The sequence below is a fragment of the Amia ocellicauda genome, chromosome 2 (genome assembly GCF_036373705.1).
Source record: "Amia ocellicauda isolate fAmiCal2 chromosome 2, fAmiCal2.hap1, whole genome shotgun sequence".
Taxonomy (NCBI): Eukaryota; Metazoa; Chordata; class Actinopteri; order Amiiformes; family Amiidae; genus Amia; species Amia ocellicauda.
The window spans coordinates 54,773,603-54,783,867 of NC_089851.1; the positions used below are offsets into that span (position 1 = coordinate 54,773,603).

General features: G+C 44.6%; 1 pseudogene; it reads left to right on the forward strand.

The window, feature by feature from the left end:
* Positions 1-8,530, forward strand: part of LOC136713215 (ADP-ribosylation factor-like protein 13B pseudogene) — a 33,931-nt pseudogene extending 25,401 nt beyond the window's left edge.
* Positions 8,531-10,265: the final 1,735 nt, after the last annotated feature.

Genomic DNA, 10,265 nt, shown 5'->3' on the forward strand with positions numbered 1-10,265 from the left:
ATGACCACTGACAGGTGAATTAATAAAACTGATAATCTTGTTATCATGGCACCTGTCAGTGGGTGGGATATATTACGCAGCAAGTGAACATTTTGTCCTCAAAGTTGATGTGTTAGAAGTAGGAAAAATGGCAAGTGTAATGATCTGAGCGACTTTGACAAGGGCCAAATTGTGATGGCTAGACAACTGGGTCAGAGCATCTCCAAAAATGCAGCCCTTGTGGGGTGATCCCAGTCTGCAATGGTCAGTACCTAACAAAAGTGGTCCAAGGAAGGAAAAACGGTGAACCGGCGACAGGGTCATGGGCGGCCATGGCTCATTGATGCACATGGGGAGTGAAGGCTGGCTCGTGTGGTCCAATCCAAGAGACGAGCTACTGTAGCTCAAACATAGCCACATAGCTGCAGACCAGTCAGGGTGCCCATGCTGACCCCTGTTCACTGCCAAAAAGCACCTACAATGGACACGTGAGCATCAGAACTGGACCACGGAGCAATGGAAGAAGGTGGCCTAGTCTGATGAATCACGTTTTTTTTTACATCATGTGGATGGCCAGGTGCGTGTGCGTCGCTTACCTGGAGAACACATGGCACCAGGATGCACTATGGGAAGAAGCCAAGCCGGCTTAAGCAGAAACACATTAAAACACAGAAATACATAATAAAACTGTGACAGTGCTAATAATCATGCAACATATCACGGAGAGAAAAATATAAAGGAATAAAATCTATCAAGCAATAAGAAACTTATAATTATAATGAGAATTATCCAGTGTAAGGAGAATTATTCAGCATACCACACTCTCCCCCTCAAAATAAGATGTCGTCCCAACATCAAATTGCTTAGTCAGTAACAGTAATACTCACTTTACAGTATTTCAAGTCTTTGAACTTTACCCAGCAGTTGTTGTCTACAACATCTGATATTACAGCACTGTCATCAACATTTTCCTTGTACAACTTTAGATGCAAAGTGTGGGTAGTGGTTATCACCCACCATCTGCACATTGTACCATGATGGGGTCCCAAGATTGTCATATGTAAACTTATTTGGTGGCCGTCGCTTCCTCCTGATGAACTGGTACCCGTTTTCCTCCTCTGAGGTCCTGTTCCTGGACCCAAGCGCTTCAGTTGTTTCATTAACAGGCAAGTATCGTTCCATTGGGTCAGTAGTTGGTTCATTTTCATGAAGTTCTTGTCTTATGGCCGTTGTATGGGCAGGTTCTAGAAGATCCATCTCTGACTCGGCTGAAGGTGACTGTGGCCTTGGTTCCGACACTGTCGAGCTAGATCGAGGCCCACAAGGTACTAACTGTGGTGGTAACATATCCCTTTTTCCTAGGAGATCACTGCTTTCTAGTGATCTTCTCTGATAAGGCTCCACTTGAAAGTAGTGCTCATCCTCTTCGCTTGCACTATCACACTCTGGCTCACATTCTCTCCCCCTGTTGGGCCGAGTTCTGCTGTTTCTTGGTTGATGTCCTTGCTTTGGTTTGGTACTTTGAGTTGATGTGGTGTTAAGAGGTAAATGGTCACATGGATGGAGAAGATTGCGATGTAAAACTCTTTACTCTGCTCAGGTTTTACTTCGTAGATTGGTCCATCATCTGCCACCTGGCGTGTGACAACGTGAACTTCATCCTCCCAGTAATTCTGCAGTTTCCCGGGCCCACCTCTTGGAGTCAGATTTTTCACGAGGACCCTGCTTCCCAGGAATAGGTCAGTGCACCTCACTTTTTGGTCGTAATTCCTTTTGTTCCATTCAGCAGACTTGGTTGCCTGTTCTCTCGCTATCTCACAAGCTTCTTGCATCCCTTTCGTCCATCGTTCCATGTACTCACTATAACTCTGAGAGTTGTTTTTCTGAGTTTAGCCCAAAGAGCATCGATGGGCAGCTTTGGTGAGCGGCTGAACAGCAGATGGAAAGGTGAAAAGCCAGTCACGTCACATCTAGTACAGTTGTATGCAAATATTAATTTGTTGAGTGCATTCTTCCAATCAGATTTTTGTCTTTCAGTCAGGGTTTTCAGCATCTGCAGTAATGTCCGGTTAAATCTTTCCATCTGCCCATTCCCTTGGGGGTGGTAGGGGGTGGTCCTTGACGCCACTGTACTTTTCAAGTCTCCCCCTTGGTCGTGGTGAATTCTGGATGGAAACCCAAACTTGAGGGCGAAATCATTGAATAACCGGTCAGCCACTGTTTTTGCTGATTTTGAGGTTGTGGCATAGGCCTGTGCAAACCGGGTGAAGTGGTCAACGATTACCAAAATGTACTCGTAGTCCCCCTTGCATTTGTCCAGATGAAGAAAGTCAATGTACACTAATTTGAATGGGTGGGTTGTTTTGATGCTTTTAAAGGGCGCTCTTGTGTCACGGCATGTTTTTTTTTGTTTGATGCAGGAGCAGGTTCTCAGGGCATAGTTTTCAATGTCTTTCTGCATGTAGGGCCAGAAGAACCGATCCCTAAGGAGGCTCGTGGTGCGGTCGAGGCCCTCATGACCCATCTCATTATGCAGTTCCCTTAGAACAGTTCTTTTGAATTGAGTTGGTAATAGCAGCTGTGTCCTTTGAGATGTGTGGTGTAACAGAATGCCATGTTCATCCAGTTTCAGCTGATCTCATTCTCTCAGAAGAACTTTGGATAGAGAGTTGACAGAGCGCCACTGCTGAGGGGGCCTAGATCCTGTTTGTAAGTGCTCAACGATTACTCTAATGTCCTTGTCATTCTTTTGTGCTTGTCTAATTTCTTCTTTTGACAGGGGTTTGAGGAGTCCCTCATTTTCCTCCACACATGCTGATACACTCGGACAGGCTACAGCCAGGGACACATCTGGATTATTCTGGATCTCCAATGCTTGCACTACAGCTCCCACACAGTCAGATGAGAACTCCTCAGTACATTCTCTCATTGTCATTTCCAGATCCGCTGGCATCCTGGAGAGTGAGTCTGCATCTATGTTTTCTTTACCTGGACAGTAGCGGATGGTAAAGTGGAAGTCTGCGAGCTCTGACACCCGTGTACACCAGGTGGTGTTCAACTTTGCAGAGGTCAGAACATAGGTCAATGGGTTATTGTCGCTGAACACTGTAAAGGTTGGTGCGTAATAGAGATAGTCTCTGAATTTTTCAGTTACAGCCCATTTCAAAGCTAAAAATTCCAACTTCCCACTGTGCAGGTGGTAATTTTTCTCTGCCTTTGTCAAAGTTCGGGAACCATAGGTAATTACTCTCAGCTTGCCATTCTGATTCTGGTATAGAATGGCTCCCAACCCTTGGTTGGATGCATCTGTATGGAGGATGAACGGTTGGGAGAAGTCTGGAAATCCTAAGATTGGAGGCTGAACCAAGCAGTTAATCAACTTCTCAAGTATCTGCTGATGGTGTTCTGTCCACTCAATTGATTTACTTGATGGCACCACTTGATTCCGTTTGTTGTTTCTTACTTTGTGGTTTTCTTTTCTCTGTGGCTCATCACCGCCAGTGTTACATTTTAGCAGATCGTAGAGGGGACTGGTAATACGGGAGAAGTCTTTGATATATTGCCGATAATAGCTGAGCAGGCCCAGAATCTTGTGTAGCTCTCCCACCGTGCTTGGTGTCTGTTCCTTAAGCGCCGTTACAGCGGCTGTGTCCACGGGATCAACACGACTGCCTTCAGCTGAGACAATTCTGCCCAGATAGCGCACCTCCCTCTTAAAGAGCTCACATTTTCTTGGTTTTAACTTGACTCCATGGGATTGCAACCTTTGCAGCACTCGCCTTACTGCTTCCACCTGTTCGTTTAAGGACTCCGTGAAGACCAGGATGTCATTTAAATAGGGTATGCAAATTTTATCCCTCAATCCTTCTAGGCATTCCTCCATAAACCGATGGAACGCGGCACAAGCATTCATAAGGCTGAAAGGGATACGAATCCATTCGTAGAGGCCCCACAGTGTTGTGAATGCAGTCTGGGGACATGAAGCCTTGGTGGTATGCCTTTCTCTGGTCCAGCAGAGAGAGCCACACATTGCCCCCCAGGCCATTGAGAATATCCTGCACCCTGGGTATTGGCTGGCGATCGGGGATTGTTTTGCTGTTCAGGCCCCTATGCACAGCCTGAGACTGCCATCCTTTTTACAGACGCAGACAATTGGGGAAAAGTAAGGGGAATGAGACTTGGCCACCCATCCTTGAGCAATCAGGTCATGTAAATAGTCCTTAATTTCCTGGTATAACGGTTTAGGGACTTGAAGACTCTGTATAGGATGTTGAAGAAAGTGTTTTGTGATAATTATATAATGTTTTATATTAATACTAGCATTAGAAATAGTTTTGTATACAGACTGAGCAGATTAGATTTAGCAGGACAAGTAAAGGGTCAACAAGGTCGATTTGTTAGAAACTCCTGTCAGTAATGAAAGATTACACAGTGCTGAAATAGCCTACAGATGTCTGCTGAGAATTTGTTTATGACTTAATCGTTTCTCAAGATAGGCAGAAATTGTTTCTGTTAATGAGCACAGGAATGATTAACTCTTTCTCATTGGTTACAGGGGATGCCAGCTTGAAGGTCATCTCCAACCATCCTGTGTATGGCATGTTTGTTCCATTGGCTGCCAACAGACGCACACTGTCTGGTGCTTCTGTTGCCTCTGAAATGTTTCTCAGTGTCACCTCAGGTGCGTATTTGGCTTTCCACTGCTCATCAATACTGCATACTTGGGAGCCTGTGTCCCATAATGCTTCTGTCTTTTGCATTGTTTACCCACTAAAGACGTGATGGCAGAATGCTGGTTAACTTGACAAGTGGCAGTTAAAATACTATTAAGTGACTGGAACTCAAGCTGTTTCTGATTGCTCATGCTATCATGTTTTTAGGCCTTCTCTACTGGTCGGGTCACGCCCTGTCCCTTGGGGGCAACCCGCTCCGGTTTAACGCAGCTCCTGGCTGAGGCCTGGGGCCTTTACTCCTACAGCCAGCTGAGAAGTGTTCACTGCTACCACAGTGGTAACAATGGGTGCAAGGTTCCTCTGCTTTACGCTGCTGGCAATGGAAACATTGTCTGGCTCGCCAAGGACGGGGTTGGCGAAACTGATAAAGGTGCTGTTGTGGTGGCACCATATACTGCTGGGGATAATACTGTGGTGCTGCAAAACTTGAAGGCTGAGTTGCATAATTGATGGACATGGGATGCTGCTGAGGGGAAGGATATACAAACGGCCGTCCATGGTGAGTAGAATGTTCTTGTGGAACAGTTGACAACTGAACTAGGTTTGCTGGTGGAAGAGGTATTTTCTGGTCCTTCACCTGTTGTTGGCTTTGTGAGAACTGGTGTGGAGACATGTACGGACCTGCCTGCTGTTGATATGTAGCTGTATCTGGTTTCCAGGTCTGATGCTCTTGGGCTTGGGTCCATCTTGATGTCTGTCGGGAACCCAGAGATGAGATCTGATGCTGTGGGGACACTGCTGCTGCTGGTTCTTTGTTATAGACTGCGAAACACTGCTGAGGAACAGATAAGGGTTGTTGGATTGTCTTTTTAATCTGCATGATATCATCACTCAGGCTTTTCAGTTGTGACATTAAATCGAACTTTTTAAATTTTAAATCGAGACTGTTTGGCCTGGAATTGTTGTTCAGGGGCAGGCTTGTTTAGCTGCACAGCATGAACACTACCACTCTTATCATATTTTCGTTTGTTCTGTGTTTCAGATTCATTGGAACAAGCCACGAGTTTTTCCAGCAACACGGTGGGATCTGACAGGTATGGTTAAAGGTCACTTTGGATGTGGTCGTTTTGCAATCCGGTCAAAACTGTGTGCAAGAACATTTTGTGGACCAGAGCATGATCATATTTTAACCCTGAGTCATCCTCCTGAATTTTCTGTCTAAGATTAAGGGCTCGTAGGAAGCTTTGTGGAGTTTCTCTAGGGCGCTGAGCTTCTGTGGTGAGCTGCTTATATAGTTCAGTAGCATTTTTCTCCTGATAATGAGAGTGAAGTATCCATCTCAGCATTGGGAGTGTCATCCCTGCCTTTCCCTCAAGATAGCTCCGCAGCTGAAGCACTGGTGTGATAGCTCTGATGACAGAATCTATTAATTCCTGTTTTAGATAGCCCTTATGGAGTCCACTTTCTATCTGCCATGCCAGACTGGAGAATGAGAGCCGATCCTTTTGTCCTCAGTCTCCTATTAGACCAGAAATTCTTTCTAGCATGCTGAGGTAACTGGTCTCTTTAATATGGGTGGAGAATAAACTGGGCCATGGTCTACATATGTCTGTCCGTTTCCTGCATGCTGTGGTGCGGCTGGACTAATGTGCATGGCAGAAAACAGTTCAGCTGCATTTCTTTTACTCTCTGACATCGTTCTCTGGACTGTGTTAACATCTCCAGGTTTATTTTCCTCTCTTTCTGTCCCTGGTTCAGATGTATTAATTGTGATTCCCATGAGCTGACTCAGTTTATCATTAATCATTAAGAGTTCAGCCATGCCGCCATCTTCTAACTCATCTAGCTCATTTCTCAGAAGATGGTTACTAAGGTGGCTCAACAGAGACAAATGAGTCACATGTGTCTCATCCTCTCGTGTTAGGTGAAGAAAGACACTGAGTTCTGCCAGCTTTTTGCGTGATAGTGTGCATAATTTCTCACCAATTTCATCCTGAAGCGGTTTAAGCTCATCCATTTTTAGCTGCCATGTAGACACACCGTTGAGAGTGGCGTTTACCTTACTGACTTGACCTTGCTGCCGCTGGTAACAAACTGAACCTCCAGCACAGGCACTGCTCACTCAGTCTTTCCCACCACTTGCCCTGAATGTCTCACACTTCTGCTCCTCTGGATCACTAATAAGGGGATGATGTTGCTAATCTCAACATAAATGAATACAAATTATGTACATTAACACATGTGCATAGTCTCAACACAACTTTGAATTACATGCTGTTAATGTTAACACTTTCACAATTTCATTCATGCCATGTATGTAAGAAGTTCACTAGACTACATAGCCTACGCCATATACATACTCACACTATCAGTGAATCAGCACGAAATAAACTCACAACACAGAATTAATGAATGAAGGAAAACATGAAACACATACAATGACACTACATATATACCGTCTGTAATTCAGTCATCTCATTCACCAGCATGCACGCTAATTGCGGCACATCTGCTAACCATGTGTTCAGCACCGATCGTTAACATTAAACAGAGTTTACAGACATAACACTCATACACATCTCGTAAAACAATCAATATAGAAAACAGTCTTTCTTATAAAGCGATTAGAACAATGATGGTGTGCATTTTGTACATTTTATACCTGTTAAGGATGATATTAAATGAATACACGTTAAAGTGATGCTTCTTCACCGATGCTTTATCATGAATTAAGCGTATGGCGAGAACTCCCTCTACAAATGTACACAACGACGTGCACATGCACGTATAACCAATCACACATGAAAACACAGAAATACGAAAACTGTGACAGTGCTAATAATCATGCAACATATCATGGGGAGAAAAATATAAAGGAATAAAATCTATCAAGGAATAAGAAACTGTTATAATTATATTGAGAATTATCCAATGTAAGGAGAATTATTCAGCATACCACACTCTCCCCCTCAAAATAAGATGTCGTCCCAACATCAAATTGCTTAGTCAGTAACAGTAATACTCACTTTACAGTATTTCAAGTCTTTGAACTTTACCCAGCAGTTGTTGTCTACAACATCTGATATTACAGCACTGTCATCAACATTTTCCTTGTACAACTTTAGATGCAAAGTGTGGGTAGTGGTTATCACCCACCATCTGCACATTGTACCATGATGGGGTCCCAAGATTGTCATATGTAAACGTATTTGGTGGCCGTCGCTTCCTCCTGATGAACTGGTACCCGTTTTCCTCCTCTGAGGTCCTGTTCCTGGACCCAAGCGCTTCAGTTGTTTCATTAACAGGCAAGTATCGTTCCATTGGGTCAGTAGTTGGTTCATTTTCATGAAGTTCTTGTCTTATGGCCGTTGTATGGGCAGGTTCTAGAAGATCCATCTCTGACTCGGCTGAAGGTGACTGTGGCCTTGGTTCCGACACTGTCGAGCTAGATCGAGGCCCACAAGGTACTAACTGTGGTGGTAACATATCCCTTTTTCCTAGGAGATCACTGCTTTCTAGTGATCTTCTCTGATAAGGCTCCACTTGAAAGTAGTGCTCATCCTCTTCGCTTGCACTATCACACTCTGGCTCACATTCTCTCCCCCTGTTGGGCCGAGTTCTGCTGTTTCTTGGTTGATGTCCTTGCTTTGGTTTGGTACTTTGAGTTGATGTGGTGTTAAGAGGTAAATGGTCACATGGATGGAGAAGATTGCGATGTAAAACTCTTTACTCTGCTCAGGTTTTACTTCGTAGATTGGTCCATCATCTGCCACCTGGCGTGTGACAACGTGAACTTCATCCTCCCAGTAATTCTGCAGTTTCCCGGGCCCACCTCTTGGAGTCAGATTTTTCACGAGGACCCTGCTTCCCAGGAATAGGTCAGTGCACCTCACTTTTTGGTCGTAATTCCTTTTGTTCCATTCAGCAGACTTGGTTGCCTGTTCTCTCGCTATCTCACAAGCTTCTTGCATCCCTTTCGTCCATCGTTCCATGTACTCACTATAACTCTGAGAGTTGTTTTCTGAGTTTAGCCCAAAGAGCATCGATGGGCAGCTTTGGTGAGCGGCTGAACAGCAGATGGAAAGGTGAAAAGCCAGTCACGTCACATCTAGTACAGTTGTATGCAAATATTAATTTGTTGAGTGCATTCTTCCAATCAGATTTTTGTCTTTCAGTCAGGATTTTCAGCATCTGCAGTAATGTCCGGTTAAATCTTTCCACCTGCCCATTCCCTTGGGGGTGGTAGGGGGTGGTCCTTGACGCCACTGTACTTTTCAAGTCTCCCCCTTGGTCGTGGTGAATTCTGGATGGAAACCCAAACTTGAGGGCGAAATCATTGAATAACCGGTCAGCCACTGTTTTTGCTGATTTTGAGGTTGTGGCATAGGCCTGTGCAAACCGGGTGAAGTGGTCAACGATTACCAAAATGTACTCGTAGTCCCCCTTGCATTTGTCCAGATGAAGAAAGTCAATGTACACTAATTTGAATGGGTGGGTTGTTTTGATGCTTTTAAAGGGCGCTCTTGTGTCACGGCATGTTTTTTTTTGTTTGATGCAGGAGCAGGTTCTCAGGGCATAGTTTTCAATGTCTTTCTGCATGTAGGGCCAGAAGAACCGATCCCTAAGGAGGCTCGTGGTGCGGTCGAGGCCCTCATGACCCATCTCATTATGCAGTTCCCTTAGAACAGTTCTTTTGAATTGAGTTGGTAATAGCAGCTGTGTCCTTTGAGATGTGTGGTGTAACAGAATGCCATGTTCATCCAGTTTCAGCTGATCTCATTCTCTCAGAAGAACTTTGGATAGAGAGTTGACAGAGCGCCACTGCTGAGGGGGCCTAGATCCTGTTTGTAAGTGCTCAACGATTACTCTAATGTCCTTGTCATTCTTTTGTGCTTGTCTAATTTCTTCTTTTGACAGGGGTTTGAGGAGTCCCTCATTTTCCTCCACACATGCTGATACACTCGGACAGGCTACAGCCAGGGACACATCTGGATTATTCTGGATCTCCAATGCTTGCACTACAGCTCCCACACAGTCAGATGAGAACTCCTCAGTACATTCTCTCATTGTCATTTCCAGATCCGCTGGCATCCTGGAGAGTGAGTCTGCATCTATGTTTTCTTTACCTGGACAGTAGCGGATGGTAAAGTGGAAGTCTGCGAGCTCTGACACCCGTGTACACCAGGTGGTGTTCAACTTTGCAGAGGTCAGAACATAGGTCAATGGGTTATTGTCGCTGAACACTGTAAAGGTTGGTGCGTAATAGAGATAGTCTCTGAATTTTTCAGTTACAGCCCATTTCAAAGCTAAAAATTCCAACTTCCCACTGTGCAGGTGGTAATTTTTCTCTGCCTTTGTCAAAGTTCGGGAACCATAGGTAATTACTCTCAGCTTGCCATTCTGATTCTGGTATAGAATGGCTCCCAACCCTTGGTTGGATGCATCTGTATGGAGGATGAACGGTTGGGAGAAGTCTGGAAATCCTAAGATTGGAGGCTGAACCAAGCAGTTAATCAACTTCTCAAGTATCTGCTGATGGTGTTCTGTCCACTCAATTGATTTACTTGATGGCACCACTTGATTCCGTTTGTTGTTTCTTACTTTGTGGTTTTC